Source organism: Vanacampus margaritifer, chromosome 10, assembly GCF_051991255.1.
Source record: "Vanacampus margaritifer isolate UIUO_Vmar chromosome 10, RoL_Vmar_1.0, whole genome shotgun sequence".
NCBI lineage: Eukaryota > Metazoa > Chordata > Actinopteri > Syngnathiformes > Syngnathidae > Vanacampus > Vanacampus margaritifer.
In genome coordinates this window covers 2,020,001-2,030,000 of record NC_135441.1, presented here as the reverse complement: position 1 = coordinate 2,030,000, position 10,000 = coordinate 2,020,001, and the positions used below count along the sequence as shown (strand labels likewise).

General features: G+C 41.8%; 1 long non-coding RNA gene across 12 annotated transcripts in view; it reads right to left on the bottom strand.

The window, feature by feature from the left end:
* The window catches only part of LOC144058890 (uncharacterized), a 73,569-nt gene extending 66,694 nt beyond the window's left edge, over nt 1-6,875 (bottom strand). For 11 of the 12 annotated variants that reach the window (XR_013295505.1, XR_013295506.1, XR_013295516.1 and 8 more), the window contains exons 1-2: nt 6,619-6,875; nt 2,908-2,965 (exon numbers count right to left, since the gene is read on the bottom strand). This is a non-coding gene — a long non-coding RNA (uncharacterized LOC144058890). Of the gene's footprint in view, nt 1-2,907; nt 2,966-6,614 lie in introns of all 12 variants that reach the window. The other variant, XR_013295509.1, reaches the window with a different exon arrangement.
* Nucleotides 6,876-10,000: the final 3,125 nt, after the last annotated feature.

The window sequence follows — 10,000 nt, the reverse complement described above, 5'->3', positions numbered from 1 at the left end:
TTCATTTGAGATAGACATACAGGTTGTGTACAAAGATAAACAACAGGAGTCACTTGATATCAATCAAGTACATAGAGTCCGTGTATGTCCCGAATTATGTAGACTTCAGATTAATTAGGAGCGGCAGGATTCTTGAGGATAACATAGTAGTGAGTAAGATAGTGACTGCTGGAGGGCATACTGTACCGTATATCTTCCCAGGGGCGTTGTTTCCAAAAACACATGGCTAATTCCTGTGGACAGACCAGACCATAAAAGATGGTCTGGGGACTGATAAGCAGTCTTATCACTAGTTTGCTTGCTCAACAGGCTTCCGGGTATGTGTTTCCTGTCTGTTGTAAAAACGAAATACAGTGCCTGCTGGAGGAAACTTCAAAGAGTTTAAGACACGCACACACATTCCCCAGGGGGAATGTTTAAAAAGGCAAATAAAATAAAAAAATTGAGGGTGACGGGCAATATTCGTTACACAGTCCATCACCTACATGACTGCAACATTACCAGCGCTGTAGTCATGCGCTCACATCTCAGCATATATTGTGTGCTGCACTCCGTTTATTTTCTTATAACCGTTTGAATGTTTTTATATTTCATCTTTCTTAAGTCAAGTGCACTTCTCCCCCGCAGGATTCAATAGGTTTCCTCTGTAATATTATTGTCATTGCAAAGGACTACATTTAAATGTACGCATTAACCTGACACCCGAGCAGCAACGTTCTCCTATGCGGCCTTCCTCTATTTGGAGCCGCTGCGGTGTTGCATTTTTTTCTAAAGACATGTAAAAATTCACCACATGATTGCATAAAGATTTCTCGTTGAGAGGGGTAAAAAAAAATGAAAATGCAGAAGCAGAGGGCGGCGCCGCGCACTGCGATTCCCCGTTGCCATGGTGACTCGACAAATCGGGGCTCCATTAATGTGGACTTTTTAGTGTAGTGGCAACACCAGGTAAAACTTTTTTTTAGCATTTATTTGCTCTTTACAAGTCATTGTGAGGCCTTTGCTTTCACTTTGCCACTTCTACTTTCACCTTACGCTGCATTTACCTGTATTCCTGTCTACTTTCTTCAGTCCTCTCAGTGTCCCACTTCTTCTTAGCTAGCATCTTTCTCTGGATCCACTTCTGCACCTCCTTATTCCACCACCAAGTCTCCTTATCTCTTTTCCTTTCAGATGCCACACCAAGGACTGTCCTACCTGTCTTCCTGTTCACATTTGTTGTAGTTGTCCAGTCATCTGGAAGCACCTCCTGACCATCCAGAGCCTTTCTCAACTCCTTTCTGAAAGCCATACAACACTTCCTTTTTCAGCTTCCACCATTTGCTCCTCTGCTTTGCCTTTGCCGTCTTTGTCTTCCTCACCACCAGGGTCATCCTACACACTACAATCCTATGCTCTCCTTCAGATTACACCGTCTACACAAGACATAGTCTACCTATGTACTCCTACCTCCACTCTTGTAGGTCACCCTATGTTCCTGCCTCTTCTAGAAGAAAGTATTCACCACAGCCATTTCGATTCTTTTTGCAAAGTCAACCACCATCTGTCCTTCTGCGTTCCCTCTCCTGGATACCAAACCTGCCCATCACCTCCTCATCACCTCTGTTTCCTGCACCATATCCATTGACGTCTGCACAAAAGACAACTCTCCCACTTCTAGGGATGCTCTGCATCATTTCATAAAGGTCCAACCAAATGTTCTCCTCCTCCAGCCCACATCCTACCTGTGGCGCATACACACTAACACAACATTGATCATCACACCTTCGATTTCTGCTTCAGGCTCATCACTCTATCTGACACTCTTTTTACCTCCAGGACATTCCTAACAAACTCGTCCTTCACGATAACTCCTACTCCATTTCTCTTCCTATCTACACCATGGCCTAAACATCTTGCTCTGCTCCCTTTCCACCTGGTCTCCTGAACACACAGTATGTCCACCTTCCTCCTCTGCATCATGTCAACCATCTCTCTATGTTTTCCTGTCATAGTTCCAACATTCAAAGTCCCTACTCTCAGTCCTAGACTCATGATGTTCCTCTTCTCTTCTCTTTCTTCCTACAAACACACCTTCCTCCTTTCCTTCTTTGACCAATAGTAGTCCAGTTTCCACCAGCACCCTGTAGGTCAACAGCACCGATGGCGGTCGTTGTTAACCCGGGCCTCAACCGATCCGGTATGGAAATCATATATTTGATTCGCATGTTTAATTTGGCCAAAGTTTTACATCAAATGCCCTTCCTGACACAACCCTCTGTATTTATCCGGGGTTAAGACCGGCACTGGCTTGTTCCCCCTTGCATCTACATTATGATACTGTACTTCAAATACACAAAACTCAAATTCATTTGTTCCTCATAATACTTCAAATCAAGCAACTAGAAATTAAGTCTTTATTTCAAACCTATTCTTGAACACATTGGAAACGTGTGTCTGTTCTTGTTTATATAAACTGTTGACTGGAAAAACGCTGAAGTAGACAATACTGTGACATCTCACAAGAATGCTGCCGGCAAACGTAGTTGGTAATCTCCCCTTTTTACTTTTTATTTGTCTTCACATAACCGGCTAGTAGTAGATTGTTGGCCGCGGTCGACGCCGGAAACAATAAACTAAACTGCGAGCCAAATTAGCACACGAGCTAACAACAACACGTAGCTATGAGTAACCCACCCCCGTCCCCGACTTGCGATGCGTACACTAATTACTCGGACACTAGAGCGCAGAGAACAGAATGCAGAAAACTGCAACACAGGAACACTTAAGTATCAGTCATACACGGATCATATCCTCTAGATCACATTTACAACACTCATAACCAATATTAGCTTTTGATTTCCACCTTCATTTGTCATCATTATTGTTTACATCTTACTTTGACGTATAGTTGTTATCATATCTTACCTTCTCAGTAGAAAAGAAGCCAACTGTCACTGCTCCGATGTTTACACGAGTCCTTGGTCTGCGTATATGAAGGGGAAAAAAACATGGTTTGATATGTCCTCATGTAACCTCTTATATAAGGATATGTTGTTGTCCTGAACTGTTGTGTGAATCCAGGTGCCCAACAATTTGTAAATAAAGGGCGGGATCAGCCTGGGAACTCTTCCTTGTTTATACTACAGTATTCCCTGCTTTGCAAAACATGCTTTCGAAAGTGTCTGAGAAAGGGCTTGGCTAGCCCGGTTTCCCACGCTAACGAATTAAAAGACGGAGCAGCACGCGGTCCGGACAGTCAGCTGCGGAACACGTACGATTGCCCAGCCGTTTTACAGCTCGTTCTACGTAGGCTCTCCGGTCTAGTGTCAAGGTAAGCGCTGATGATGATCATATTATGCTGCTTAACGTTGTAGTGTATTGATTGCTGTTTGCGGGGAATACAATAATTCTAGCAAAGCAAGTTGTGAGTATTTCTGTTTGTGGGGAATAAAAGGTAAATTCTAGCAAATCGATTTGTGACTGTTGCTGTTTGCGGGGAATGAAAGGGATAATCATTCTAGTGTCATTCTACTGTTTGCGGGGGATAAAACGTACGATTATCCTAGCACAGTATAAATGTTGATTGATGTTTGCGGGGAATAAAAGACACAGTTGTTCTAGCAAAGCATATCAAGTCTCTGTGTATTCATTGTTGCCGCCGACCACTCACGATCCTGCATAAAAATATAAAGGTGAAGTAGTGTTTTCCACACAACAGTATATCAGACTATATTTTGGCTCATTTTGTCGCCCTGGATGCTCATCAATGTAAAAGCTTGCAGTCGTATTGTTTATATCCCAAGTGTCTCAAGGTGAGAATGTCTTCTACAGTGCAATATATTCAAATCACGCAAAAAATAAATTAAAACAACAACGCGGAAGTGGAAAAAAAAGAATTAGAAACTCTACCCAGAGACGGGAGCATGCATGACGTCACATTCTTAGCGCATTCGCCCCGAGTGGCTCTATTTAGAAGAGGTTTATAAGCTTATCGACAGTTCAAAAAGGAAAACTCTTTAAACTTCCCTCCAGCAGGGACTGAATTTCGTTTTTACAACCCACAGGAAACACATACCTCAGCGCCTACCGAGATCTAAAAGCTGTTTAGCAAGCAGACTAGCGATAAGACTGCTTATCAGTCCCCAGACCATTTTTATGGTGTGGTCTATCTCCAGGAATCAGTCATGTGTTTTTGGAAACAACACCCCTTGGAAGTTATAAGGTACAACAGTGCCCTCCAGCGGTCACTGTCGGTATTATCCTCAAGAATCCTGTCGCTCGTAATTAATCTGAAGTCTACATAATTCGGGACATAAACGGACTCTATGTACTTGACTGACATCAAGTGACTTCAGTTTTTTTTTTAGCTACACAACCTGTATGTCTATCTAAAATGAATGATATGTGTAACTTCTGCAGCCATCTAAGTTTAGCTAATTAGTAAGTTTATCGGATTCAATAACTTTATCCATCCATCCATTTTCTTGGCCGCTTTTCCTCACTAGGGTCGCGGGGGTGCTGGAGCCTATCCCAGCTGGCTTCGGGCAGTAGGCGGGGTACACCCTGAACTGGTTGCCAGCCAATTGCAGGGCACACAGAGACGAACAACCACACTCACATTCACACCTAGGGACAATTTGGAGTTTTCAATTAACCTGCCATGCATGTTTTTGGAATGTGGGAGGAAACCGGAGTACCCGGTGAAAACCCACGCAAGCACGGGGAGAACATGCAAACTCCACCCAGGAAGGCCGAAGCCCGGACTCGATCTCACGTCCTCTGCACTGGGAGGCGGACGTGCTAACCAGTCAGCCACCGTGCTGCCCTTCAATAACTTTATGATCGCGGTAATGTTTGAAATGAGTTCAGAATGATAAATAAAGCATCTGGCTTGTCAATTCTGATTAAAAAAAAGATCAAATAATATCCCAAAAGCTTGACTTCCTTCAAGCGCATGGAAGAGGCAGGACCATCTGTCTGGGGAAACCTATAAAGTCATCCCCAAAAAAAGGGCTTCATTATTTCACTGTGAAGCAGATGATCTGCAACTAGAGAACACTGAAAATTACTACAATTCTGCCTAGAAGTGGACGACCTTCTAATATATCAGCAAGTACTACAAGAAAAATGATAATTCAGGTAAAAAGCCAACTCGAACATCACATCAAGGGATTTGCAAACCTCTTTTGCTGCATCTGGGACACATGTGCATGCTTCAGAAGAAAAGTCAATCGACAAGGCTTTCATGAAAGGCTTGCTAGGTAGAAGCCTCTGCTCACAAAAAAAGATCAAAGCTGCCCATCTCAACTTTGCCAGAGAGTACCTGGACAACATTGAAGCTTTTTGGAATTCCCTTCTGTGAACAGATGAGTCCAGAATTGAACTGTTTGGTCACAACTAAAACAGTCATGTTTGCTGAAAAGTCAACACACTGCATACCAGCAAAAGAACCTTCACCCTAGAGCAGAGGTGGGTAATCTCGGTCCTCGAGGGCCAGAGTCCTGAAGGTTTTGGAGGTTTTTTACTTCCAACACAAGCTGATTCCAATCAACAGGATCGTTCTCAGGTTTATGCAGAGCTTGCTGATGAGCTGATCATATACTGTATCAGCTGTGTTGGAAAAGTCCAACATGCAAAACCTGCAGGACTTCGGCCCTCGATGCCCACCTCTGCCCTAGAGTGAAGCATGGGGGTAAGAATGTTAAATTCTGGGCTGGCTTTTCATCCTCAGGACCTGGACAACTCCACATAATCCAGGAAATCATTAATTCAGAGGAATATTGTGAAATCCTGGAACATAACCTGAAGCCGTCCTTTGTGAAGTTACAGCCTGGCAGATGATGGATCATGCAACATGACAATAATCCAAAACATTCCAGCAATACAACAAAGGAATGGCTGAAAAACAACAGGATTCACATTCTGTATGTGCCCAGTCAAAATCCTGACTTAAATTCTTTCAAAATACTGTGGCGGGACCTAAAGCGGGCAGTTTATGCTAGACGCCCATCCAACCTCTCTCAACTGGCTGCATTTTGCAAGGAAGAGTGTCAAAAAAGTAGATGTGAAAGACTGATAAATCACTAAAGAAAGTGTTTGGATGAACTTATTGCAAAAAGAGGTGCAGTGTCTGATTATGTGAAAGGTTCACTTACTTTTGCACCCATGAAATCTAAATTTTTGCTGAGTAATGAATGACAATATTATCATTCTTTTTGTTCAAGTCCATTATTATGTCAGCATTGTAAATTGGGGTATAACAAAACTTTTAATAAGGTTATTCTAATATTTTCTACAAAAAATCTGATCATGCCTGCAGGTTTGACAAACTTTTGAGAAACACTGTGTATATATCTACCTATCTATATCCATATATATATATACATATATATATATCCATATATATATATATATATATATATATATATATATGGATATAGATCGATAGATATACACACACAAATAATAGTTTTGACATTTATTTATAGAACATAGCTTCAACTGAAGGTGATGCAATCATCTAGCCTAACAGTGACATGACAAAGAGAATAAAGGCTCTTACAGCAGCCAGGGCCAAATGCTAAACATGGACTGCCCAGTGAGTCATTAACTAAGCGGTAGGCGAAACGTACTCACGATGAGAGGAGGCAGCAAAAACTAGACCGGAAACAGCAAGAAGGGATCGTGGATCAAGAGACGTAGAGCTAGGTACATTCATTGGGCTGCGGAGGCAAGCAGATTAATTATCCGACAAACAGAATGTGTCTTCTGCTGTTGGTCTGTGGTCGCCTCCCATAGGCTGCTGATTACACCAGGCAGTTGCGACACAAAGGATACAGTCTGAAAGCACAAACATGGCATATGTATCGTAGTGATGGGACGATGATACCTCAAGGAGTGTATTGACATTGTGTTGGTCACTCAATAGTGACCTCTGCTGTAGATCTAAAATCATTGCAGATAAACAAAATGAAAATAAGATGGTAAAACGTGCATGCTGTAAACCTTAATATTAGCTTATGAATTTATATTTATAAAATAAATTTAATAAATTTTATTTATTCACTTGCTAGTCTTTTACTTAAAATATGATCCATCTTTGTATAATTTCAGTTGGTCCATTTGCTTGCTGAGTTAAGTTGTTTATTAGATGCTCATATGAGTTGGCTTGTAAAATATAGCAAATTTGTATGTAATAAAATAATATTAATATAATAAATAAAATAAAATAAAATAAATAATAAAAGTTCAAATGTTTAACTTCTTTATGGGATTTTGTTAAAAGTTTTAAACCATATGTAATAACACACTAAAAACTGATTCTGTCATACATTTTTATTGAAAAACAAAAGTTTTTGAAGTGTGATTGCTCCAAGGCGATGTCTCCTCTAGGACACCAGTTCCCCTGCCTTAGAGAACACTCGTTCACAGGGAACAGAGGAAGCTGGCGTGCATAAATATTTAAGTGCCAGTTGATAAAGGTGTGGATACTTTCTTTGATCAAAATGATTCCAGACTTGTGAAAATTTTCTAGAACGATCCATGAGTGGAAGCAAACAAAAATCCAACAGGCACAGGTAAATTTACAGCAACAGCAAACAGTTTAATCTCCATCTAACAAACACGCAACATGTTGATACAGTTTGTCTACCTATAAATACAATTTGGCGCGGCACATCCAAACGACACACTTCCTGTTTCGGTCACGTGATTTTTTATTAAAGCGATACACGCGCCGATACGGGGTTTCACACTTGCGCACTCGGCACAGTGCTGGCGCGCCAGTGTTGTTCGTCCCATAACTATGTATGTGTATATATATATATATACACATATCCACAATGGGACTGCTCCGCGTTGATTTGCTCGGGAAAGGCGGGGCATGCTGTACAACACTTTGAGCTGATTGGACAAAGCAGAATCGTGTGCATGTCTACCTAACTTTTGTTTTGACCAATCAAAGGAAAGGATGAAAATATTGTCACCGACATGCGACTGTTGTGACTAGCTGATATCATGGCGTTGAGTTTATGTTGTCGGTTTTGCAATGTTGATATGCGGATGAAAGAGACTAATTCAGCGAGAACAGAATTAATTGCAGCGTCCACGCATTCGTCCACCGGTGTCGCCATGTTTGGTTTGTTTCTTCCCACGGCTTTGGCGCTTCTTGTTTTTGTCACAGCTGTATATCCCGCCCCCAAATACAATGTCGCTCTGTGATTGGTCCGAACCACCGCTGGTTCATATCGGTGGAAATCAATTGGAGCGGTACAAGATGGATTCTCGGGAGTTTGTGGTCTCACAAATACCGCAAGAATACATCTTGTCTTCGGTCTAGTTTTTGCTGCCTCCTCTCATCGTGAGTACGTTTCGCGCAAACCGCTTAGTTAATGACTCACTGGGCAGTCCATGTTTAGCATTTGGCCCTGGCTGATGCAAGAGCCTTTATTCTCTTTGTCATGTCACTGTTAGGCTAGATGATTGCATCACAAATACCGCGAGAATACATCTTGTGAGAGCAAGGTTAAGTGGTCTGTGCTTTTCTACATAATGTCTGCTTAAGCCATGGTGATGTCCTTGAACCAGAAGATGTGGATGACCAACCCCTACTTCCTCTGCCCCCAAGAGATAAAGGACAAGAAGTGGCAACATGCTGACAGAGAGACTCTCTGCCCAAGTTTCTGCACCATGTACTTTAGAAGCACACCTTTCTGAATGTGATTACATTTGGTTTTGGAACACAGTAGTGTTTACATGATTTTTCGGTTAATATGGTTGAGTTGAATATAGGTGGGTAGACTAGCCAAAGTATTTACTTGAATGTACATACTGTCCTTCTGTTTACTTGAGTGAAAATAATTTGATTCAAGTAAACGTAAAAAGTTGTGACCAAAAAGTAACACCAACATTTTTTTAAAAAGAAAGAAAAAAAGTAATTTGAGAATTTAATTTGTTACATGAAGCTTTGTTCACTAAATATTTACTCTCAGTGGGAAAAGTAACTATTTATTTACTCTAGTAAAGATACTTCAATACAAATGAGTTAAGTAGGACTCAAAAACTCAAAATACAGTTCCATCCATCCATCATCTACCACTTATCCAGGGTCGGGTCGCGGGGGCAGCAGCTTTAGCAGGGAAGCACAGACTTCCCTCTCTCCAGCCACTTCAACCAGCTCCTACGACGGGATCCCAAGGCGTTCCCAGGCCAGCCAAGAGACATAGTCTCTCCAGCATGTCCTGGGTCGTCCCCGGGGCCTCCTGCCGGTGGGACATTATTGTATTATTTACATCAACACTGTCAAAGCTGCTGTGTTTTAAAGTTTTGGGCAGGCTGCAAGGAACATAGGTGTACTGTTTATGGTATGGAGAACGCAGACATTGTCAATAGCAAACTTGTAAACAAGTCAAAGTAAGTAAATTCATCATTTACTTTTTCAGAAACCACATTTGAGTTGAAAGTGAAAATGCAAAAAACAGCCATTCCCAGGGGTAAATTGATATAATAGAACTTGTTGACCATCTTAAAACTCTTTAGTAAATCAACAAGTCTCCCCAACAGATCAACCATCTTATCCATTTGTCCCTGGGAATGGCTCAACCAGGCTCTGTCACACTCATCTGCTTCCTTTTCCTTCCTCTCCATGAGCTCACACCATTCCCTAAGGCCTTCTGGTGCATTTGTGTCACTTGCTCTCCTCCGTTTAGGTGGTCTCTTCAAAATATACCCTGAAGAACCTCCTACTAAGATGACCAACTCTCTGTCGCATATGGTTCCTCCTCCTCCATCTACTCCTCCTCTTCTATCTGGCTGAGGTTGACCACTACACTGGTTGGCCCTGAAGAATGCAAGCTAAAAGGTCGGACCGATGCCCTCTCACCAATCGCTTCATGCATTACTTCATAATAAAGCCAATTGTCTGCAGTGGCTTCTCCCTCGTCTGTCCCTGACCCAGTACGTGGAAGTGACAAGTCCTTCACATCGTATATCCCAAAAAATGACAATTCATTCAACATGA